Here is a 26,806-nt window from a genome sequence, read left to right on the forward strand (position 1 = left end):
GCTCAGCCTGTGAACAAGGACGAAATGAATGTCTGAAACGCGTAAGGCAAAGCAATTGATCTTGTGCAGAGGAGGGACTGTGCTGCAGCCTGATGTTACTGGAGTAAGCAGATGGAGAGTGCTTCCTAAAGCTTTGAGCACCTGTGAAACGTGATATATATATATATATATATATATATATATATATATATATATATATATATATATATATTAACAAGGGTTCAGCGGAAATAAAAGCCAGAGTGCAGAAACTTGAAAACACCATCAAAATAAGGAAAGCAGAGCAATTCCAATGAGATCGGAATGACTATTTACAAGGCAGGATGTATACATTTGCAAGAAAATTTGAAAAATTCCGCAGACTGCAGCTCTCGGCAACCGGAGACCCTGTACAGTGTCCACAAGAACTGAGTGAGTCGGAAATCAGCTCAGGAGCAGAATCAGACGCGGATGCAGGCACAAACCCCAACCAACGAAAAACTGTACTGACCCCAGTTGATGAGTTTGCTTTTTTACGGATTGAAAGGCTCATGAGCCTGAGACCGAGAGCCCAAAGACAAGACCAAACGGTGGGCAAACTAAACCTTCAAAGAGCAGAAGGAGGAAAAACAGACGCTGGGGCAGACATGGCCCAAAGAACCAAACCCACCTACAAATAAAACAGAAGGAGATGATAAAACCCACACCTACCAGCAACACAGTCCTAAATCTAACTAACATGGATTTGACGACCGAAGAAGAAAGAACTTTAGTGCTAGGACTCTCCTTCTGCAAAGAGACCAATTTTAATTACACGGAGACCAGAATCGATCTTCATCATTTCACTCGAAAGCTCAAATTGAACAAGTACTTTTCCACCTTAAAAGACAAACCCCAAGACAAGCTAGCTTTACCAGAGACTACACAAACCACAACCTCATTGAGTGTAGCAGATTTGGAATTTCTCAAAGAAATGACGGAAATGGAACTAAACATGAATGAGGGAAGTCTTACCAACACACAAACAGGAGCACATGCTAATATCTCGCTGTACGCCTCTGAAAAAAACCCTTTTAAACCCAAATCCACTTTCTACCCGCCCATGCCCAAAGACAACATTGACAAGTTTGCTGAAAGAGTAACTAAAGATCTGAAAGAGCTAGCCCTATCCAGCAGCATGTCTTCCAACAAAAATTCAAATGACTACAAAATAAAGTACTGCAAAGTAAAAAAAATCAAACAGCGTCCAGACATTGTAGTTCGCTGCACGGACAGTGGAGGGAACATCGTCCTTTGGCCGCTGGAGATGTATGACAGAGAAGCCATATCTCAACTGCAGGATAGAGAGTGCTACATCAGGACCAGCAACAAAAATATAATCAAAATCAAAGAGAGATATCATGCATGCTTGTATGATTGCAGGGGGAAAGGCCTTATCAACAAACAGGAATTAGACTTCCTCAAGAATGACTACCCCATCACCCCCCAGCTATACCTGATACCAAAGGTCCACAAGAACACCAGCTCCCCACCTGGCAGACCAATAATTTCAGCCATTGGAAGCCTATTTGAAAACACAAGTAAATATATAGACTTCTTCCTCTAACCACTAGTGTGATCTCTACCTGTTTTTTTGAGAGACACTGGGGACTTTCTGACCCATATTACTGATTTTGTTTGGCACCAAGACTAAATTTTTGTCACACTAGATGTACAAAGCCTGTATACCAGTATTAAACACACAGATGGCTTAAATGCAATGCAACACTACCTAGAGAACAGAGACATCACCCAACATCAACACACATTGATGCTTCTACAGATGACAGAATGGTGCTTGGATAACAATACATTCTCCTACAACAAACTACTTTACAGACAGACACAGGGCACGGCCCTGGGTACTTTCTTTGCCCCTAGCTATGCAAATTTGCATATGGGCTGGTGGGAGGAGCAAGTACTCATGGCCAAACACCATCTCACAGTCACCCAGAATATAGTACTGTATAAACGCTATAGCAATGACATTTTTATAATCTGGCGGTGCACAGAAGAGAATGCACTAGAATTTGCCAAAAGTATAAATGACAACAGCCTCAATCTAAAGTTCACCTGCACCACCAGCGCAGAAAAGATCACATTCCTAGACTTAGAGGTTTTTCAGACAGGAGATAAGGTACAGACAAGTACACACAGAAAAGAAACTGCAGATAATACCATCTTACACGCCACAAGTTTCCACCCCACCAGCCTCAAAGAGAGTATACCTTACACCGAGTGCCTAAGGATGAAAAGAAATTGCAGCCCAGAAAGCGACCTGGTGGCAAGCATGGACAGCCTCTTTGACAGATAGAGGTTACCAACAAAAGACCCTCAATAGGGCTAGAGACAAAAGCAACAACCTCAACAGGTTGGATTTGCTACACAAAAACACTAAATTCAACACAGATGACAAAACCACAAAACTACTTCAGGCTCCCAGACTAATAACAGGATTTAATAAATACCATAACAACCTCCGTAAAATCCTGTATAGGCACTGGCCTCTCATTAGAATTTATCCAACCCTGAGCCCGACCTGTGCGCAACTACCCCAGTTAACCTTCCAGAGGGCGACCTCCATGAGACAGGAACTAGTTAACTATGCGCCAACACTGTCCAAAAACAAAACATGGCTCCAAGCACAACCAGGTTTTTTCAAGTGCACCAAATGTAAGGCCTGTAAGCATGGAGTAAACACCAAGACAGTACAGGTTCCATTCCGAAAATCACCCTTTGAGATAAAAGAACATTATACAAGCAAAACAGATTTTGCAGTATACGTGCTCAGCTGTACTTGCAACAAACTCTACGTAGGCAGCACCATACATCCAGTACACATCAGGATCCTACAACACCTTAGAGCCATTTCCAGCAATGATCCCACTTACCCAGTGGTCAGACACATAAACCCCCACCACAACGGCAAAGCTGAAGATCTCACATACTTTGTGATAGACAGTGTGGCACAAAATCCCAGGGGAGTAAACAGGCAACAATCACTGAGAAGACTTGAATTAAAATATATCATTCAACTAGATTGTAAAATCCCCATTGGACGTAACGCAGTAGAAGCCCTTATTGCACATTTATAAACTGCACCACAATGAATTCCTCGCACAAGCTCCCCGGCAATGTGTAAAGCAACCCATTCTACTGAAAACATCTAGTTTCACCATCTTATTTTAACCCACTTAGAGCATGTAACTCTGTAAATAGTAACCACTCACACACCACACTTCACATGCACTAGATTCAGGTCAGGTTATTAGATCACGCAAAAAAGTCTCAGCAACATGCACCTGAGAAATTAGCCTTAGCTGCTCATCCTTGGTGTCACCAACCAAGGTTGGCACTAGCGTACGAAAACACGGGCATCACGGTTTTCGGAGTGTGACTTTGGGTAGAAAATGCACTACAAAACCGCCAGGTCGCCCACAAGGGCAAGATCCCAGTCTACCTATACTTTGAACACTGTGCTAATTAGGGCACACGTTCTCAACGCATACAAACACTGAGTCAAACCTCCGAAGTCACGGCTCTGATTTCATTCCAATCGGGCCTAGCACTGTTAGCAATACTAACAATAAGCCAACCATGGGCCTTGACGACGAGTGGCTCTTTCGACCAATAGTTCGTAATCCGGACTCTTATATTTCTGCCATCCCTGCCAACACATATAGCAGCACACAGGCTAACTTTCGATAAGTATCAAACGCCAAATATACCTGACACAGCTACAATTTCCGCCGCTCCTGCCCACACATAAAGCAGCGCGCCCTCTTTCCTCCGCTAGAAACATACACCCCTGCTATCAAGTTTCAATGACTTCATTCCGCCTAAACGGGCAGCATATAGTCAGTGCGCCGTGCGGGGACCATTATGATCCACACACCAAACATGCTTACGGACATAGGGAAAGGAAACAAACACTCATGCAGGACGGAAAAATTCACAGCACTAGCAACAGTAAGAGCTTACCTGTCAGAATGGCCTTACAGAAACTGCGCATGCAGGTGCACGTATAACAGAAGCATAACTCTTCTATGTCAGTTACTACACGAGGTGGAATGCACGATATCCCAGAAGCTAAAGGTCAATATGTAGATAAAACATGATACCACAATTTCGGGTTAAGAAAGGACATTAATGAGACTTGGTATAGTAACCAAATATTAGCATTTAAAACATAAAATGTAAAGAGTGATTTACATGTCTTTATTATTTTTTTCCATACATGACTTGCACTTTCCTTTCTGACACCAATTTTTCCATGTCTATGGTATGTCACATGTTACATGAGTCATTCACCTGATCTTTAACCAGTTGCCCTGCACTACTATAAAAAAGCTCACTACCTTGGTGACTACAGATGTAGTGAACAAGGCGTACTTGTCCGCCGAAACGCGTCTGGTCGTTTTTTTGATTAAACACCTTTGAGTCTATATCCACGGAGTCGGTGCCTGTTCTTTTGATCGCCATACCAGGATTGGATCCATATATATAAATATATATCCGTTCCAATATATATATATATTGTAACCACCTCCATCACATGAAGAATTGGAGCCGCACTTCACTTGGTTCTCAGGCAATTGTTAATTGGAATTCACCAATAAGGCCAAAGAAAGGGCCACGCCCACAGAGGGATCAGGAGCTAATTTAATGCAGTTGCACTGAACTTGTGTTTGATACTCGTTTGCCGTAGCCATTGAAGAAGGGTCTTATGGACTTGAAATGCGTCTGGCTGTTGGGCGTTTAAACTGGTTGACATCTTTAATTTCCGTGTATGCAGCCTTCATGCAAAATAAAGAATTGAATTTACCTACCTGATGCGGCTCTTCCTAATGGGGTAACTCGTTGTGACTTTGGTATGAAGCGGCCAGCTCTGGTCGTGGAAGAGCCCCGCTGTGAGTACAGCCTTCCCGTGGTGAGGTAATCTAGTATTGCAGATGAGGGAGGTAGTGTTTGTGCATAAAGGACTGAGAAGTAAGCATGGGCGAATTTTGCGAATCTGGCGTTCACGAATTTTGCGAATTTGCGAACTTGCAATCCGCAAAATCTGCGAATTCTCGCGAATTTGCGGATTTTTTTTGTGTGTTAGCAAGGGTTTCTGCCAGTTCGCGAGGGTTTGGTACCAGTTCGCAATCGCGAACTTACTTGTCGGCTCGCAACGGTCGCGACTATGTTGTTTCTACGTCTGGTTCATCATCACAGGTTCCCAGCACCCTCTGTTTCACCACTGCCACCCTCTGTTTCACCCATGCCACCCTCTGTTACATCAATGCAACCCTCTTGTTCATCATCACTGTAGATTATGGGGGGGAAAAGCAAGCACACCTGCCCTGCTTCAACTGACATGAATTAATTTGGGGTTAGTTTATTAATGTGTCACTGTTTTAAAATTCCAGGTCTGGCACCTGCTTCCTTATCAGTAATTTGCTTTCTGTTGCAGTGCAATTTTTTTTCCCAGGACCTTTGTGGCCTACTTGTAGCTATTCTATGAGCCTGCTGTGAGGGTCAGAGCAGGGTCATACAATTGTTGCAACTAGCAACTGAACTCTGGAGTGGCCCCAGTCAGGAAGCACTACAGGGAATGGTTACTAATGATGAGTTTGAACTCTTGCACCTGCCGAGTGCTTTCAGTTTTGCAAAACTCGTTTTTCTGCAATTTCGCGGGATTCGCGGGGCATGAACACGCGCGAGATCGGATTCGGAAGCCGCGAATTCGTGCGAATATGCTATTTGTTTTTTTGCGGCGTGTTAGTTCGCAAGGTTTTGTGCGTTTTCGCGAGCCGCTTGTAGCGCAAGGCGCGAAGTTACCCTCGCTGTCGTTCAAGGGCGCGGCCATCTTGTTTGCATGACGTATTTCCGTTTCCGGGCGCGAAGTGTAATCTCGCAAAGTGTGCGGCTCGCCAGTACAATTTCGCGAGTGTTCGCGAGGAAAATCTCGCGCGAACTTACCCGCGCGGTCGTGAACGGGCGCGGCCTTCTTGTTTCTCATTCATTGCTATGGTTCTGGGCATGCTTTTTGTATCCTCTCTAAATCTCTACCATCCTTTGCTTGTTTGAAGTTTTTTTTGATCTATTTTACTTATTATGTATCCCTGTATTTTTCTAGCCCTATATTTTTGTGTTTACTGCTACTTTTGGTTAATTTTAAACTACTTTTTTAAACTCTTTTCTTTTCTTCTCTTCCCTATTCTATTTTCTTTATTCCTTTCCGCCCAGACCATGGTGAAGGGAGCCGGGAAGCATCCCGAGAAGGGGAAGGATCCCGCACCCCGTGCCCGGCTCCCGTGCGGGCGTTTGAGGGGGGAGCAGGTCGTACCCGGGAGATCTTTAGCCCGGAGGAGGTGGCCGCACTCATTTTTTATGTTCAGCGCCGCCTCCCCAGGACCATCATGGCAGGCGGCAGGATCGGTGTCGGGTACGGGATCCGGGAGCGCCAAAAGCGGTGGGAGAAGGTGTGCCGGGCCATGTACCACCACTCTCGGGTCTGGCGCACCGACAACCAGGCCACCCACCGATGGACGGATGTCCTGGACCGTGAACGAGATCTGCTCGACCTGCTTGGCCTTGAGATCCCCGGACTTGGTGAGTAGAGTAGCTATTTCTTTACTACTCTGTTTTCTCCTGCTGTGTGTTATTATATTGCAAATTTTTGTTTTTTACCAAGAGCAATAATGCTGCTCATTACATTGTAGGTAAATTATATTTCAAAATCTTCTGTGCATTTCAGGTGCACTGCTCTCCTTCTCAGTAGTGTTGCTACTATGCTTATTTGTTTTTGATTTTGTGTTCATTTCATTGGCCTGTGAAATTATGTATGAGTGTAGTTTAAAGAACTGCGTAATGCTACACACTAAGGTTCAGATTTTTAATTACTGGCGCATCCCTGCAAAGTAGCAGGGATGCGCCAGTAATTGTGCGCCACGCCACCATCACCCATGGTGCGCCGTATTTACAATGCGGTGCACCATGGGCCCAAAACGTCACCAAAGCGTTACGCATCTGTGCCGTAAAGGCGGCGCATTGCTGGAGTTGCGTCGCAACGATGGCGCAGCTCCATCAATGCTCTGGGGTGCCCTATCTCCCCAATGCTGCGTCAAGCCGTACGTCTGCTTCAAGCAGGCGCAGGGTTTGAGTCACGCATCATTGTCGTTAAAGTGAGTGATTGAAATCTTGTAGATTTCCCTCAGCCACTTTTAGGATGCGTTCCTGCGCAGGAACGCCCTCCCTTACGCCGGAACGCCCCCTGATGGCGCAGGGCTTTACAACGTGATGCATCTCCCATATGCGTCACGTTGTTAATATACGCCGCACCATGCGCCTCTTTTGTGCTGCCGCTGCGTCACAAAAGTCACGCAACAATGGAGCAAAAGAGCCACAAGGGGCTTCTAAATCAGCCCCTACAGACTCAAGTCCAGTCCTTCCTTTGTACACATGGCGATAAGAAGAAATAGTGGTGGTGGATTGTTAGTTTGAGTATTTTAATGACTGTTTAATGTAGTAGGAAACTTTAGTGTTGTCGCTGATCTGCAATCACGATGGACTTTGTCTGTCACTTCGCGTGCTGCGGACTGCTGCCTGCCAATCCTAGGCAAACCTTTTTAGTACTTTGTTTAGTGAGTTACATAAGAAATTTCCAATTCGACGGTCCGCCAATCAAGCAATACTAATAACGTAGTAGACCACATGAGATTGGTCAATATTATATCCCGTGGAATAGTTGTCTATTTGCTATTTCGCCAAAATATTTTGTTAGTTCTTTTGAAATGTTTGATTTGGTTGACAAATATCATCCATGTTTTCTGTTTTTCTTTCTTTCATGTTGTACATCAGCTCCCCCCAGGGGCAAGAGGAGGACACAGGAGGAGGAGGAGGGTGCTGTTCAGGATGCAGGCCAGGATCGGGCAGACGAGGGCTCCTTTGCTGGCCCCAGTAAGTTTTAATTTTAATATAGAGTACTTATTTTTTCAGAGCGTTCCTCATTCGATTTTTTCTAAATCGTCTTTGATCTTCTTGTAGACTGGATCTAAATTCTTATCCTGCCTCGACTATGACTCCGTGTGGTATTACTAGATTATTCTTATTAGTCTGTCTGTGTAGCTAACTAAGATTGCACATTTGGCAATTCCATTGGACTCCCATTCTAGTCAGCAATAGCTCTATGCACTGAGTGCATTCCTCTGGGATTGTCCATAATGTCTTTTCAAGTCTTCTAAATGTTTATACTTTGACAATTGCCAACAATAAAAAGGTGAATGACCACCAAGAAAGAATAAGATACTACTTTACTTTTGGTTTGGATAGGAGGACAATCCATTCTACTACTGTTGCAGGGACAAATCTGCACAAACAGAACTATGGACACTAAATAATGCATTGCTTAGCTTATCAATTATAATAGGTGATGTTAGACTTTCCACATACCTCAGTGATAACAGACTTTGTAGTCGAACCCCCAATCTCCTTACTGACTAGATAGTGTGGCAGAGTCATTTAGCTCCCAAAGTCACCGATGATTGATCCCCAATGATGTCAGAGGCACGGACTCATGCTTGCAAAAATTCCAAAAACTTTAGCTCATCCACTCTAGTCTGGAGGACCAAAAACCACAGTGTCTATTTAAGTTTAAAAGCTTTATTAAAAGTAAACACATTTATTAAAATCAAGTTTGTCATAAAAGTAAACGTTTAACTGAAAATGGAAAAGTGCTTAGTGCTGACGATTAATTGGACACATTTCTTGTGGTCGAGCCGAGCTCTCACCTGGTTTGAACTTGATCCTGCTCCTGTTCTTAGAAGTCAAGCTTCTGTCTGTTAGGAGAAAAAGTGGTGCGTGTTAAAAATAAAAAGCAAGCATTCATCAGTTGTGCCAAAAAGCGCAGCAAGACAACAGCCTTCCCTGGAAAAAGGGACATTTTTACATTATAGTAGACAGACACAAATTATTAAATTGTATTCTGTTTTTTTCACATTTCTTTCTTCCTCCTAGACCAAATATTATATAGTAGTGAGTGGTGTATTCTAACATTATTAAATGTACTTTGTAGGTGGAACATCTGGAGGCGGGGCCAGCGCGGAGGTGGTGGTGGCATTGGACGAGGACAACTCTGAGGAGGAGGCAGTGGAAGTGCCGGACAATTCTGTGAGGGATAACACGGTGGTGGCGGGCAGAGGTAAGCTATATATTCCTTACTTATTGAGATTGAAGACTGCAGAGTGTGCTTTCTGCACGGGTGTATTATAAATCAATCAGGTAGAAACCTCCTCTAAATGTACTTCGACTTAGCTGTGAAGTTTTTGGCGAGAAGAATTCCAATCAGATCTGAGATGAACTTGATGGATGGGATGACTGAAAAGCGAAAGAAGGGTGTAAGTATGGAAGGATGAGAAATGTAATGATGACTGGCAAAGAAGAATGATATGTGTTTGCTTGGTCCCCGAGGTGGCTGGGAAGGAAAGAATATGGTATGGTGCATGGCTGGGTGAATGATGAAGCAAGGATGGGTGAAAGGAGAACAGCCTGGGTGGGTGAAACAGAAACTGTATGTGTGCATATACTTTGAATGGATGGATGCCTGGATCATGGTACTATCTGACTCTTAGATAGCATATGTGTATCTAGAGAGAGTAGACGGTCACTGGATGAACTAAGTGTTACTTTGAAGAGCATGTAACACCGCACCCGCACGTCCGTTCCAGTGTAGGAAAGGCAAGGAAAAGAAGTTGTAATTTTGTCCAAATACTACCATGAATAGTAGCAGTAGTTTGTATTGCAACTGCAAGCACAGCATATATCCGGTTATTACGGTGGACACTCCCTGCCTCTCTTAATAACTTTAGTTTAGTAGTAGTATGTCATTCATGTGTGGGTGTATCACTGTTCACTCAATAAAAAGCAAAGCACCTAAAGTCATCCCATATGTCATCAAATACATCCCATGTGAAGTGATAGATAATCAGATTATTTAGCTTCTTTATTTTCCTTTTCTAACACTCATTTGCACTATAGGGTGAAAGCTAAATTAATTAAGCAGTAGCCCTTTTAACAGAGAATTCTCAGTGCCACCCGTAATAGAAAAGTAAGAGCTTTACCACCCGCATGTACTGGACCGGTACAGTAACGCAAGTCTGTCTCACTCATCATGGTGTGCGTCTGTTTTTCTCGGGTGCAAGTTCACTGCGCTGGCATTATGCCGGCTTGCATAAGATAGCGTAGCAATTTTCCTAAACAAGAGAGAAGAAGAAGAATAAGACTGGCGTACTGTCATAGTCGACTGTAATGGAAGTCCATAGTGCTCGTAGAATTTGTTCCTTAAACTCCCACTTATGTTAGAGCAAGGATGAAGAAGTTGGAGGTTACATAGATACTGTCCTCAATAGTTATGTACTGTGCTTTCAATTTGCTACTTGTACTGTGACACAACTTTCTGCTCAATCATTTTGTGTTAATCTTAAGGAGCATTGGTTACAGACTATGTCTTTCTTTCTTCATATAGTTGCTCCTTCTAAATCCAACAGACCATCAAGGAGGAGGGAGCTGGCTCGAATGGCCCGACAACGGAGGCTGGATGCCACTGTCGCTGAATATCGGCGGCTGGTGGCCCTGGAAGAGGAGGGGACGCAGTCTGGTACTACAACAACATCCACTGGGACAGCTGCATCCTCCTCCGTGCCCCCACGGGCTGCCAGCCAGCGCAGTGCTCCAGCCGGGCTACCAAAGCCAAACGCCACCGCCGAGCAGCAAAGACAGCAGCTGCCCCCCACAGGATTTGCAAGGCACGCCGGCGCCGCTTATCCCTCAGAGTGTCCTACCTGGAGCAGGAGGTCCTAAGCTATAAGAACTTAGTGGAGGGCCTCCGCTTCGACCATACCACCCTCCGCAAAGAGCATGATGCCCTGGCCGCTAAAGTCAACAGCACCCTGCCGTAGTGTCCCTTGCCCCTTTTTTAGAGACTTTTGGGGGGTGGAAATTGGGAGTTGGGTTTTTTGGGGACTTTTGAAGGACAACCGTTGGGGTTAGGGAGGGTCTTGCGGGAGATTATTTTGTTAGGGCTATAAAAATATTCTTTTTGAAACTTTATCTGACCATACCTGTTTTTTACTGCTTTTGAGTCTGGTGGGTGGGGTTTTAACAGTAAGTTTGTTTTCCTGAATAGTCCTAGGACTTTAGTAGTACTACCGTCAATCTCTCGTCTCTCCTAATACTCCATTATACTACCTCCAACCAAACGCTTATCTTACCTGTAATTTGTGTTTGAAAGTAGGGCTAGGCCCAGGGCTGGCTCCACGGGAAATGGCGATTAAGGTTGGCAATCCAGGGCGGATGAAATTTCCTCCTCATTGCGGTGGTACTAGTGGTGTGACACAGTGGCAGTTGCATGGCTATGGAAAAAAAGAAAATGAAACCTGGTTTGTCCTTACTGTAGCATTACAACGGTACGATAGAGAATATAGCAGGTGACAATACACTAGACTAGAACAGTGCCACAATGTAGCCTTACAAATGGTAAAGTATTGATAGTATAACTTGTACTTGTGTAGGATTTCTTTGACATTGGCTACTACTAAAAGAATTAGTACTGAAGCTGAGTAAGTCTAGAATACATCCTCGGATTCCTTCACCAGCCTGTTGCTATGACCTTATCTTCCCCAGCAAGTGTGTGGAATTATTGATGTCATTTAGTCACACATCAAGCAAAACCACACAGCCCGGGGGAAGAGGGTTAGGGTTTGTAAAATGGATGGGAATGGGGGTTTCTTTTTGGGTAGGTTTTGTTGAGAGAATAAAAAAAGCACAGCATGGACAAACAATAATTGAAAATAAAGAAATTTTTGGGTACAAAGCTAACCATAAATCTTTTACGTGACATAAAGGAAGTGCATGCACTACTGAATGCATTGTTACTGAAAAGTAAGTAGTACTTTCGACAACCGTGAATGACAGAATGCGACAGTACAGGGCTACATTAAATTAGGTTTAAAAAATAACCGAAGTAAAACCTATAGAATGGCTGTAGGGATCAATTTAGAAGCAGAGAGAGATCCAAGAAATGCAGTCACACTCATAGAAGAAAAGAATGGATACTGTATCTGTCTGTATGTTGTTGTAGTTGTCTTCCTATGGAATTTGGTAAGTAAGTTGCATGCAGCAAACAATTCCTCTTATTAGCGGCACTCCTCCATTCCAGCTGATGCTTTGTCCATCAATGTTGGTGACCAGAAGACACCCTGTCCACTGACTGCCTGGCGGATGCTGAATTGCGGCTCGCTAATGTGAAGCCTGACTCCATCCTTTTTTCCCCATTGCACAGACTGAAACCCGGCCTTAATTATTGAACGAAAAACAGCACTGATAAATAAATATAAGGTATGTACGCTGTGTAGTGCAAAAAGTCACACTTTGATTTTCCTAATAGACAGTACAATATTTTTGAAAGTGCGTACTCTGTCTGAGTCACCTGCAAGGACCTACTTAATGGACTCACTGAAGGTCTTAGGACTTGCAGACCTATGGGAGTCGGCAACTGACCCTCGTACCTTTAAAAAAGTGGTGTCAAAAGTCACTAAGATGGTTTCATCAATTGAGGACAAAGCCACCCTAGCTAGGAGAGCGCACGGTTGGGTGGTGCTGAATGGTTACAGCGCTCTAAAACCACAAGACTACCTAACGATGGGCCTCACACAGAAGACAAAAAACAAGTTTCTTAACATGCGCATGGACAGAATCCCCATAGCTCCGCACCTGGCACCATGGTCAAGGGAATTCTCTAGCAGAAGTCAAATAATAACAAAACAAACACCCCTGGCTATCATGGCCATTGAAAGAGGAAGCATTAGGGCCACAAAAACTCCACAGACTCTTATGCAATGAAAGCTGAGACTTTTTACATTTTGAACCACTGCCCTTACTTGTTTTAACGAAGATACTGACTTTTTAAAAAAAAATTGTACGTTTTATAATTGTGAGTTTTTATTAACTGTACAATAAACAAACCTTAAACCTGTCTGAGTCACCTTTTGAAGGATAAATAAGTATGGGCAAATTAATTTAGCGGATATTTCCCCTCAAGCTAGGTGTACTGTAAACTGTGTTTTAGAACAAAATTAGACCTTCCCAGCAGTGCTCCCACCCAGACCCTTACTAAAGCCAGTTGCAAAAATGTAGAAGACCCCCAATAAGATCTCAAAAAACGAGGCCTAGCAGAAAACTGGTGACAAAACGTACTTTGAAAGTAAAAGTAGGCCCAAATACCCCCTTACCCACCGTGGATTGTATTCAAACCACTTGCAAGCAAGCAAAAGTATCCATAGCCAGCATCGCTCCAAGACTCGAAAACCCCCCACCCAAACACATGCAATAGAAATACTGCTAACCCTAACGAGCCCTAAGTTAAGAATAGTGGCAGAGGCTTTCTTTAACTATGCCAAATCCCCCTTTTCCCACCATGGATTTTCTTCAAATGACTTGCAACCAAAATTACACATTCTCACGAGTGCTCTAAAACCCCAGAACTCAGTTGCAAGAATCTAGAACACCCCGAAACACATGCAATCCTGCTGCTAGGGCTAACCCTAACGAACCCTAAGTTACAAAAAGTGCCAAAAGGCTTTTCCTTATGGATTTTGTCCCAACCACTTCTATCCAGTATTAGACCTTCCCAGGAATGCCCCAAGACCCGCCAACCCACCCGCCAAAAAGCACAACACCCCCAAACTGCCCAAAAGGAAAATCTCATACTTACAATATTTCTCGGCCTTCGGTCCAAACGCGCTGTGCAGCTAGGCCATAACTCCAGTTTTCCACCACGGATTTCCTGAAAAGCAAATTCAATCAAGATTAGACTGTCCCAGCAGTGCTCCCAGACCCCAAAACTCACCCACAAACACCCGGAACCCCCCCAAAGAGCACCTCAAAGGCAAGCAAGTCAGCAAAAACACAAAAAAATTCCGCCTTCGATTTGGTCCAAACCACTTTTATCCGGTATTAGAGCTTCCCAGCAATGGCCCCAGAGCCGTCAACCCAGGAGAAAATGAGTAGAAGACCCCCAAACAGCCAAAAAGCAAAAGTACAAAAATGAGGACTTAGTCATTTTTTTGCCAATTTCCCAAATCACTCCGCGCGCGCTCTGCAGCTAGGCCCTAACTCCCCTCTGCCACCATGGATTTGCTTCAAACCTCTTGCAAACTAAAGTATCCATAGCCAGCAGTGCTCCCAGACCCCAAAACCCACCCACAAACACCAGGAAGCCCCCCAAACAGGCCCCCGAAAAAGCTACATTGAGCAAAATGTCAGAAATAGCACAAAAAAATTCTGCGTGGATTTTGTCCCAACCACTTTATCCGGTATTAGACCTTCCCAGGAATGCCCCAAGACCCGCCAACCCACCCGCCAAAAAGCACAACACCCCCAAACAGCCCAAAAGGAAAAGCTCATACTTACAATATTTCTCTGCCTTCGGTCCAAACGCGCTGTGCAGCTAGGCCATAACTCCAGTTTTCCACCACGGATTTCCTGAAAAGCAAATGCAATCAAGATTAGACTGTCCCAGCAGTGCTCCCAGACCCCAAAACTCACCCACAAACACCCGGAACCCCCCCAAAGAGCACCTCAAAGGCAAGCAAGTCAGCAAAAACACACAAAAAATTCCGCCTCCGATTTGGTCCAAATCACTTTTATCCGGTATTAGAGCTTCCTAGCAATGGCCCCAGAGCCGTCAACCCAGGAGAAAATGAGTAGAAGACCGCCAAACTGCCAAAAAGCAAAAGTAAAAAAATGGGGACCTAGTCATTTTTTGCCAATTTCCCAAATCACTCCGCGCGCGCTCTGCAGCTAGGCCCTAACTCCCCTCTGCCACCATGGATTTGCTTCAAACCTCTTGCAAACTAAAGTATCCATAGCCAGCAGTGCTCCCAGACCCCGAAACCCACCCACAAACACCAGTAAGCCCCCCAAACAGGCCCCCGAAAACGCTACATTGAGCAAAATGTCAGAAATAGCAACAACAAAAAATCTGCGTGGATATTGTCCCAACCACTTCTATCCGGTATTAGACCTTCCCAGGAATGCCCCAAGACCCGCCAACCCACCCGCCAAAAAGCACAACACCCCCAAACAGCCCAAAAGGAAAATCTCATACTTACAATATTTCTCGGCCTTCTGTCCAAACGCGCTGTGCAGCTAGGCCATAACTCCAGTTTTCCACCACGGATTTCCTGAAAAGCAAATGCAATCAAGATTAGACTGTCCCAGCAGTGCTCCCAGACCCCAAAACTCACCCACAAACACCCGGAACCCCCCAAAGAGCACCTCAAAGGCAAGCAAGTCAGCAAAAACACATAAAAAATTCCGCCTCCGATTTGGTCCAAACCACTTTTATCCGGTATTAGAGCTTCCCAGCAATGGCCCCAGAGCCGTCAACCCAGGAGAAAATGAGTAGAAGACCCCCAAACAGCCAAAAAGCAAAAGTACAAAAATGAGGATTTAGTCATTTTTTTGCCAATTTCCCAAATCACTCCGCGCGCGCTCTGCAGCTAGGCCCTAACTCCCCTCTGCCACCATGGATTTGCTTCAAACCTCTTGCAAACTAAAGTATCCATAGCCAGCAGTGCTCCCAGACCCCGAAACCCACCCACAAACACCAGGAAGCCCCCAAACAGGCCCCCGAAAACGCTACATTGAGCAAAATGTCAGAAATAGCACAAAAAAATTCTGCGTGGATTTTGTCCCAACCACTTCTATCCGGTATTAGACCTTCCCAGGAATGCCCCAAGACCCGCCAAAAGCACAACACCCCCAAACAGCCCAAAAGGAAAATCTCATACTTACAATATTTCTCGGCCTTCGGTCCAAACGCGCTGTGCAGCTAGGCCATAACTCCAGTTTTCCACCACGGATTTCCTGAAAAGCAAATGCAATCAAGATTAGACTGTCCCAGCAGTGCTCCCAGACCCCAAAACTCACCCACAAACACCCGGAACCCCCCCCAAAGAGCACCTCAAAGGCAAGCAAGTCAGCAAAAACACAAAAAAATTCTGCCTCCGATTTGGTCCAAACCACTTTTATCCGGTATTGGAGCTTCCCAGCAATGGCCCCAGAGCTGTCAACCCAGGAGAAAATGAGTAGAAGACCCCCAAACAGCCAAAAAGCAAAAGTACAAAAATGGGGACTTAGTCATTTTTTGCCAATTTCCCAAATCACTCCGCGCGCGCTCTGCAGCTAGGCCCTAACTCCCCTCTGCCACCATGGATTTGCTTCAAACCTCTTGCAAACTAAAGTATCCATAGCCAGCAGTGCTCCCAGACCCCGAAACCCACCCACAAACACCAGGAAGCCCCCCAAACAGGCCCCCGAAAACGCTACATTGAGCAAAATGTCAGAAATAGCAACAACAAAAAATCTGCGTAGATTTTGTCCCAACCACTTCTATCCGTATTAGACCTTCCCAGGAATGCCCCAAGACCCGCCAACCCACCCGCCAAACAGCACAACACCCCCAAACAGCCCAAAGGAAAATCTCATACTTACAATATTTCTCGGCCTTCGGTCCAAACGCGCTGTGCAGCTAGGCCATAACTCCAGTTTTCCACCACGGATTTCCTGAAAAGCAAATGCAATCAAGATTAGACTGTCCCAGAAGTGCTCCCAGACCCCAAAACTCACCCACAAACACCCGGAACCCCCCCAAAGAGCACCTCAAAGGCAAGCAAGTCAGCAAAAACACTAATAAATTTCAGCCTCCGATTTGGTCTAAACCACTTTTGCCCCAGAGCCGTCAACTCACCCGCATAGAAGTAGAACACCCCCACAAGTGCTGAGTCTTTCTTCATTGGGCGTAATCCAGCCCTCTGCTTTGATGGAAATAGGAGTCTGGAGCAGGAGGATAGAGGAGCATGTTCTTCTGAACTTGTGAACTTGAGGAATGCAGACTGCGGCACCTTCAAATCAATAAGCAAACAAGTGAAGACAGTTCTGCTGATGGGCTTGTTTTTGTGATTAGGTGATTAAAGTTTGAATTATATTAACTGTGCACAACAAAGAAAGACAGACACACAGGAATAAAAGTGAATAAGGACGAAAAAGAAAGTTATTGATTCATTGTCTCATTTTCAGGGCTCTGTGTCAGGGTCCAGGAATAAGAATAAGGCTTCGTCATCATACTCTGCGAATTCAGGCAGGGTGAGCTCAGTGTCACCTGACAGAGAAGAAATTCCCTCATCTACGTTGCTGTCCACCTCGTCTTCATTCGGCGTGCTTTCTCGTACTCTGTAATCTGGTGGTATGAGATGTTGATTCATCTTGATCATTGTTAACCTCTCCACATTTTTGGGCGAGAGGCGGCTCCGATTGGGAGTTACAATGCCACCAGCAGCACTGAAAACACGTTCAGAAGACACACTTGCGAGTGGGCAAGACAAGTAGTTTAAAGCCAGGTTGGAGAGCTGTGGCCACAATTCTTTTTTCCCATGCCAATACGCCAATGGGTCAGCATTAACATAGACCTCTGTTGAATCATTCAGATAGTCCTGCACCATCGACTCAAGGTCCTCCAAGGTTCCTCCACTTTGCTTAGCTTTTGCTGTGACCTTTTGAGAACCAAACCCAAGCCGATTTAGCCAATCCTCTTCAGCATCCAATGTTACGGTTGTGTCTGGTGCAGATGATCCGGTTGCCGGTGTCTTTAACGGCTGAGAGGTCACTTGTGCCACAGCCACAGGTGCAGAAGTGGATTGTTTTGACTGGGAATGGCCTGCTGATGCTGATGCTGATGTACTGCCTTTTCCATCAATTTTCTGCCGTTCTCTTTCAAACCTCTTGGCTGACAAGGCTAGCCAACATTTGCACTTTGTAACATCTTCATGAGCAAAAGGAAAGAATGCTCGGCCTGCCAGCGCCTTTTTGTAGCGTGGATCCAGAATAGTAGCACAAATGTAATGCTGGTCTGAGTGGATCATTTTAAGACGTTCATCACCTTGCAGGCGCTCTAATAATTTCTCTGCCAAAACAAAAAGGTCTTTGTTTTTTTCATCTTTTTGAAACACAGAAGACACCTCCTTCAGTTGGTGCTCCAGCATGTACAACAATGGGATAGCTTTTCCCAAATTACAGTCCTCCTTGCTGACTGCACGCGTGAAGACCTCAAAAGGACGAAGCATGCGTGTCAGGCTTTTAACTATGTCCTATTGCGCCGCACCCATCCTCAGGTCCTTCTGAGCTGTACCCTGTTTTAAGAAATAGTGATCGAGTACCGTATACTGCTCATACAGACGCTCAAGCACGTAGAAGGTTGAGTTCCAACCTGTTGCCACCTCCTGGATGAGTGCTTTCACTGGCATTCGACGTTCATGTAGCAGGCTCCTCAGATGCTTCCGGGACTTAAAAGAATGGCTGAAATGGTTGCACATTTTTCGGCAGGTGTCCACTACCTCGTACGCTGGACTGTCTTTATCACTCAAGAATTTTTTGACAACCAGGTTTATACAGTGCGCCAAACAGGGCACTCTGAAATACTGACCCAGCTCCATGGCCTTAACTACATTGGCGCCATTATCCGTGGAAACATAACCAATCTGGCGTTTTTTTGGGGACAGCCAGTCAAGGACCTTTGTGTTAAACTCATCCAAAATGTTTTGTGCTGTGTGACGTTTCTCCAAACCAAACATGGCTAGTGTTGCATGTTTCCGAGCAGCTTTAAAAACTTGGTCCAGGTCAACACCTGCGTTTAGCTTTGCTTTAACCCCTGAAAAAGAGACCCAGTGTGCAGTGATGCACATGTAATCAGCGCCTGCGCCACTGGTCCAAATGTCTGTTGTCAGATGTATAGTGTGAACAGCACTCTTCTGCAAAGCTGCCCCAATCACCTCCAGCACATCTTCATGTAGTGCTGGAACCGCAACTCTGGCAAAATAGAACCGGCTAGGAACCTTCCATTTAGGGCAGAGCGCTGCCACTAATTCTAGAAAACCAACCCCTTCTACAAAAGAAAAAGGGAGAAGGTCCAGAGCTAGCGTTTTAGCCAGCTTAGTGTTATACAGACGCGTCAGTGGGTGGTTGCGTTCATATTGCGCTTCTGTAAACAACATCTTTTTAATGTTGCCCTGGACCAAGCATTTACGGGATGATGATGATGATGATATCTTCGACCCAGTTACGCTCGCTGATGAACTTTTTCGCATTGGTGTCTCACTCTCTCCCACACTCTTAGTGTGGCTCACATGGGGTGTGCTGCTGACAGGGGTACTGGGTGAAAGTGAAGTGTTTGACACATCTTCTTCCTCCTCGTCATCATCAGATGAAAAATCAACGTTTTCATTACGTGCAATTCGGGCTTCCTTGATCGCCTGTAGGTGCGCAAACCATTCGACAGTGTGCTGTCTATTAACATGACCTCTCTGGCCTCCGGTACCATAGTTGGTACCAAACTTACCACGACTAACTGCAACCTTACAAATGCTACAAATGGCGAAGTTTTCCCTTTTTGGGCAAACACTAAAGAAGTCCCAAGCTGGGGACTTGAATTGTCTGTGGGGGCCGGAGGAGGCGGCGATACCGGTGGCGGTGGTCTTGCTTCTAATGCCAGATGAAGTGGAGGATGTGGATTGCCGAACTTTAGTACGTTGTGCACTTTCACCACCACTAATTGAGGCTGAGGTGGGTGGAGGTCCCTTCTGGTTAGGAAGAAATATGGAAGCGGTATGTGTTGGTGTACTAGTTAACTCCAATGATTGTTGTGTTTCCATTGCCTCCTCGTCAACATCATCATCACGCTCAGCAGCTTCTCGGGCTAGGGTCAAAATGTCTCTTTGCTGCATGCACGCTGGGGCTGCAGTGACCTTTATGATGACTGGGTCGTCGCCGTCGTGAGAGCCTCCATCAGCAGCAGTATCCGCCACTTCTTGTCGAGCCTCATCACACTCCATAACTATGAGTTTTTCGACGACCTTCCTTTTACGCTTAAGTACCTTTGTCAGATCATGGTGTGCCTCACTCTCAGACGGCCGTGGTGGTTCCCAATCTTCATCCATATCATCAGAAGGAGGTGGGCTTGAAGAAGATGTAGACACCCCCCTTGATCTTTTCCTTGCTAGGGATGTGGAAGACAATGAATGATCATCAGGAGGAGGGGCTTCCTCAAATGATACCTCGGCTTGATTGTCGATTTCCTGATGTGCCCCTACTTCGGGAGGAACAACTATTGTGGGCACTTGTGACCCTCCATGCACCTCTGCTTGCGCATCTCCTTGCGCTGCCTCTCCTTCCACATGTACTTGGGCGTGTACTTGCACATGTGGTTGTTGTTGCGGCTGTGGTTGTTCAACACTTGTCAGATGAGTTACAACAACCTGTGTTGATTCAGGGACATTGCTGCTACTTTCTTGCGATGAGCCAACATCATTGGTCAATGGTGATTGAAGAAGTACACTGACTGCCTCTGCAGCACTCAAGGGCTTGGACCTAAGTTGGCGTAGGCGTGGTGGTGGCGTCAATGAGCCCAATGGAGTGGGGGTGATGCTCCGAGCTTGGTCCCCAGCAGATCCCGCTGCTGCTGCCGGCGTACTTTTTTTTTTACTCCAAAAAAACGTGGCGGCCGGCACACCAGCCTCCTTGGTACCTTGCTTCTTCTGCTCCTTACTGGCAACTTTCTTGCTAGAGGAGCTACGGGAAACTTTTTTGGGGGCCATCTTCTTCAGAGCAGGTCAGAACAGCAGGCCACAGTTGCACGAGTTGCAGAGTTGTCTGTGGCCAGACGTGACGTCGCGTGACGTTATGCTGCACACACACACCGCTGCAGGACTTCTTCCTGGCACTGGTGGTTCTCTTGAGTCTTGTGCACCTAAAAGCAATGGAAGACAGAGGAACATCAGTTCAGTTATACACCCCAAAAAAAATCGAAAAAACACAGAAAAATCAGCACAATCCCATGCCCTCCATGATGTTTAAATTCAAGACACCCCACAGAAAGACTAGGCCCATGCAACACTCACTACCCCTGGTGAAAAGGCCACAACAACAGGCCAAAAAACGAAAATCACAGAAAAATTAGCACAATCCCAAACCATCCAGGCCCTCCATGATGTTTAAATTCAAGACACCCCACAGAAAGACTAGGCCCATGCAACACTCACTACCCCTGGGCATAAAGGTTGAAAACTAGGCAAAATGGTTGCAGGCCTAACAACACTGCCTGCATTGAAAATGGCCACTTGCCTCCCAGCACATGGCCTGCCTGTACCAGCACTCAAAATGGCCCCCACCCACATGGCCATTCCCCATTAACACCCCAAAAAATCGAAAAACACAGAAAAATCAGCACAATCCCAAACCATCCAGGCCCTCCATGATGTTTAAATTCAAGACACCCCACAGAAAGACTAGGCCCATGCAACACTCACTACCCCTGGTGAAAAGGCCACAACAACAGGCCAAAAAAACGAAAATCACAGAAAAATCAGCACAATCCCAAACCATCCAGACCCTCCATGATGTTTAAATTCAAGACACTCCACAGAAAGACTAGGCCCATGCAACACTCACTACCCGTGGGCATAAAGGTTGAAAACTAGGCAAAATGGTTGCAGGCCTAACAACACTGCCTGCATTCAAAATGGCCACTTGCCTCCCAGCACATGGCCTGCCTGTACCAGCACTCAAAATGGCCCCACCCACATGGCCTGTCCCCATGAACACCCCAAAAAATCGAAAAACACAGAAAAATCAGCACAATCCCAAACCATCCAGGCCCTCCATTATGTTTAAATTCAAGACACCCCACAGAAAGACTAGGCCCATGCAACACTCGCTACCCCTGGTGAAAAGGCCACAACAACAGGCCAAAAAAACGAAAATCACAGAAAAATCAGCACAATCACAAACCATCCAGGCCCTTCATGATGTTTAAATTCAAGACACCCCACAGAAAGACTAGGCCCATGCAACACTCACTACCCCTGGTGAAAAGGCCACAACAACAGGCTAAAAAAACGAAAATCACAGAAAAATCAGTACAATCCCAAACCATCCAGGCCCTCCATGATGTTTAAATTCAAGACACCCCACAGAAAGACTAGGCCCATGCAACACTCACTACCCCTGGTGAAAAGGCCACAACAACAGGCCAAAAAAACGAAAATCACAGAAAAATCAGCACAATCCCAAATCATCCAGACCCTCCATGATGTTTAAATTCAAGACACTCCACAGAAAGACTAGGCCCATGCAACACTCACTACCCCTGGGCTAAAGGTTGAAAACTAGGCAAAATGGTTGCAGGCCTAACAACACTGCCTGCATTCAAAATGGCCACTTGCCTCCCATCACATGGCCTGCCTGTACCAGCACTCAAAATGGCCCCACCCACATGGCCTGTCCCCATGAACACCCCAAAAAATCGAAAAACACAGAAAAATCAGCACAATCCCAAACCATCCGGGCCCTCCATTATGTTTAAATTCAAGACACCCCACAGAAAGACTAGGCCCATGCAACACTCGCTACCCCTGGTGAAAAGGCCACAACAACAGGCCAAAAAAACGAAAATCACAGAAAAATCAGCACAATCACAAACCATCCAGGCCCTTCATGATGTTTAAATTCAAGACACCCCACAGAAAGACTAGGCCCATGCAACACTCACTACCCCTGGTGAAAAGGCCACAACAACAGGCTAAAAAAACGAAAATCACAGAAAAATCAGCACAATCCCAAACCATCCAGGCCCTCCATGATGTTTAAATTCAAGACACCCCACAGAAAGACTAGGCCCATGCAACACTCACTACCCCTGGGCATAAAGGTTGAAAACTAGGCAAAATGGTTGCAAGCCTAACAACACTGCCTGCATTCAAAATGGCCACTTGCCTCCCAGCACATGGCCTGCCTGTACCAGCACTCAAAATGGCCCCCACCGACATTGCCTGTCCCCATGAACACCCCAAAAAATCGAAAAACACAGAAAAATCAGCACAATCCCAAACCATCCAGGCCCTCCATGATGTTTAAATTGAAGACACCCCACAGAAAGACTAGGCCCATGCAACACTCACTACCCCTGGTGAAAAGGCCACAACAACAGGCCAAAAAAACGAAAATCACAGAAAAATCAGCACAATCCCAAACCATCCAGGCCCTCCATGATGTTTAAATTCAAGACACCCCACAGAAAGACTAGGCCCATGCAACACTCACTACCCCTGGCCATAAAGGTTGAAAACTAGGCAAAATGGTTGCAGGCCTAACAACACTGCCTGCATTCAAAATGGCCTCTTGCATCCCAGCACATGGCCTGCCTGTACCAGCACTCAAAATGGCCCCCACCCATAAGGCCTGTCCCCATGAACACCCCAAAAAATCGAAAAACACAGAAAAATCAGCACAATCCCAAACCATGCAGGCCCTCCATGATGTTTAAATTCAAGACACCCCACAGAAAGACTAGGCCCATTCAACACTCACTACCCCTGGTGAAAAGGCCACAACAACAGGCCAAAAAAACGAAAATCACACAAAAATCAGCACAATCACAAACCATCCAGGCCCCCCATGATGTTTAAATTCAAGACACCCCACAGAAAGACTAGGCCCATGCAACACTCACTACCCCTGGTGAAAAGGCCACAACAACAGGCCAAAAAAAACGAAAATCACAGAAAAATCAGCACAATCCCTAACCATCCAGGCCCTCCATGATGTTTAAATTCAAGACACCCCACAGAAAGACTAGGCCCATGCAACACTCACTACCCCTGGGCATAAAAGTAGAAAACTGGGCAAAATGGTTGCAGGCCTAACAACACTGCCTGCATTCAAAATGGCCACTTGCCTCCCAGCACATGGCCTGCCTGTACCAGCACTCAAAATGGCCCCCACCCACATGGCCTGTCCCCATGAACACCTCAAAAAATCGAAAAATACAGAAAAATCAGCACAATCCCAAACCATCCAGGCCCTCCATGATGTTTAAATTCAAGACACCCCACAGAAAGACTAGGCCCATGCAACACTCACTACCCCTGGTGAAAAGGCCACAACAACAGGCCAAAAAAACAATAATCACACAAAAATCAGCACAATCCCAAACCATCCAGGCCCTCCATGGTGTTTAAATTCAAGACACCCCACAGAAAGACTAGGCCCATGCAACACTCACTACCCCCGGGCATAAAGGTTGAAAACTAGGCAAAATGGTTGCAGGCCTAACAACACTGCCTGCATTCAAAATTGCCACTTGCCTCCCAGCACATGGCCTGCCTGTACCAGCACTCAAAATGGCCCCCACCTACATGGCCTGTCCCCATGAACACCCCAAAAAATCGAAAAACACAGAAAAATCAGCACAATCCTAAACCATCCAGGCCCTCCATGATGTTTAAATTCAAGACACCCCACAGAAAGACTAGGCCCATGCAACACTCACTACCCCTGGTGAAAAGGCCACAACAACAGGCCAAAAAAACGAAAATCACAGAAAAATCAGCACAATCACAAACTATCCAGGCCCTCCATGATGTTTAAATTCAAGACACCCCACAGAAAGACTAGGCCCATGCAACACTCACTACCCCTGGTGAAAAGGCCACAACAACATGCCAAAAAAAACGAAACTCACAGAAAAATCAGCACAATCCCAAACTATCCAGGCCCTCCATGATGTTTAAATTCAAGACACCCCACAGAAAGACTAGGCCCATGCAACACTCACTACCCCTGGGCATAAAAGTTGAAAACTAGGCAAAATGGTTGCAGGCCTAACATCACTGACTGCTATCAAAATGGCCACTTGCCTCCCAGCACATGGCCTGCCTGTACCAGCACTCAAAACGGCCCCCACCCACATGGCCTGTCCCCATGAACACCCCAAAAAATCGAAAAACACAGAAAAATCAGCACAAGCCCAAACCATCCAGGCCCTCCATGATGTTTAAATTCAAGACACCCCACAGAACGACTAGGCCCATGCAACACTCACTACCCCTGGTGAAAAGGCCACAACAACAGGCCAAAAAAATGAAAATCACAGAAAAATCAGCACAATCCCAAACCATCCAGGCCCTCCATGATGTTTAAATTCAAGACACCCCACAGAAAGACTAGGCCGATGCAACACTCACTACCCCTGGGCATAAAGGTTGAAAACTAGGCGAAATGGTTGCAGGCCTAACAACACTGCCTGCATTCAAAATGGCCACTTGCCTCCCAGCACATGGCCTGCCTGTACCAGCACTCAAAATGGCCCCCACCCACATGACCTGTCCCCATGAACACCCCAAAAAATCGAAAAACACAGAAACATCAGCACAATCCCAAACCATCCAGGCCCTCCATGATGTTTAAATTCAAGACAGCCCACAGAAAGACTAGGCCCATGCAACACTCACTACCCCTGGTGAAAAGGCCACAACAACAGGCCAAAAAAACGAAAATCACAGAAAAATCAGCACAATCACAAACCATCCAGGCCCTCCATGATGTTTAAATTGAAGACACCCCACAGAAAGACTAGGCCCATGCAACACTCACTACCCCTGGTGAAAAGGCCACAACAACAGGCCAAAAAAACGAAAATCACAGAAAAATCAGCACAATCCCAAGCCATCCAGCCCCTCCATGATGTTTAAATTCAAAACACCCCACAGAAAGACTCAGTCCACCCACCACTGAGTACCCCTGGGCAAAAGGCCCCAAAACAGCCCAAAAATCGAAAATTCCAAGTTGTAGTTGCAGCAACTGTAATGCCCCAAACAAACTTACTTGTGAAATTTCTAATCCAAAAGTGATCCAAAGAAAGTCAAAAAGGCCTCAAATCCAAATATCCAGCAGCATCCACAAAAAGTAATCATTCCAGCTCCAGATCCAAATGAAAAGTGACCAGGAGATGGACAAAGCACTGGGAGGAGCCTGCTGGACAGGAACAGGAAGTTGAAGACTGTGGGGCACTTCCTTCCTCCCACCCACCCCCCTCCCCAAAATGGACTCCTCGCAAAAAAAGTGCAGGCAAATGTCAACCTGAGGAGTTATTCAGATAAAAATCATCATTTCCAGAAGGTTTATGCTGCTTGCTGGTGGATTTCTTGTGCAGAATTGCAAATTTTGTACTTTCGCGAGTGCGAGATTGTTGCTGCTCGCCGCATCTACAAGGTCGCAATTGCGAAGTCCCGCGATACGTGATCACGGCGTACCCGCGTTGACAAACTCTCGCTGTGCAAGTTGGAAAGCCGCAATGACGTAATCGCGCTCGCCAAATTCCCGCGGGATCCCGCAGCAAGATCCAAAATGGCGCAGCACTCGCAAAATATCGAGAAAAACAACTCGGCAAACGCTGAATGACGGTAAGTAAACGCCGCGCGCCGCAAAATTGTATCACCAAGAAAAAAAAATCCGCTGCGTGCGAATTTGCGGATTTTCGGTAAATTCGCGAACGTTCGCAGATTGCGAATTTACCGAAAATCCGCAAGCGTAACGGATTTTCCGCCCATGCTTACTGAGAATGCAACAGGAACATTGCAAGATGTGCATCTCCCCACTGGGGTGAGGATAACTGTATTATGTATCTTAACACAGACTCACTTGAGGAAACTCTGTGCAACTACATAGACCATAAGGCCAGAGAAAGGGCCACGCCCTCGGAGGCGTCAGGAGCTAATTTAATGCAGTTGGACTGAACTTGTGTTTGACACTTGCTTGCCGTAGCCATTGAAGAAGGGTCTCATGGACTTGAAATGCGTCTGGCTTTTGGGCGTTTAAACTCGTTGGCATCTTTCATTTCCGTGTATGCAGCCCGCGT

This window comes from Lissotriton vulgaris, chromosome 6 (genome assembly GCF_964263255.1).
Source record: "Lissotriton vulgaris chromosome 6, aLisVul1.2, whole genome shotgun sequence".
NCBI lineage: Eukaryota > Metazoa > Chordata > Amphibia > Caudata > Salamandridae > Lissotriton > Lissotriton vulgaris.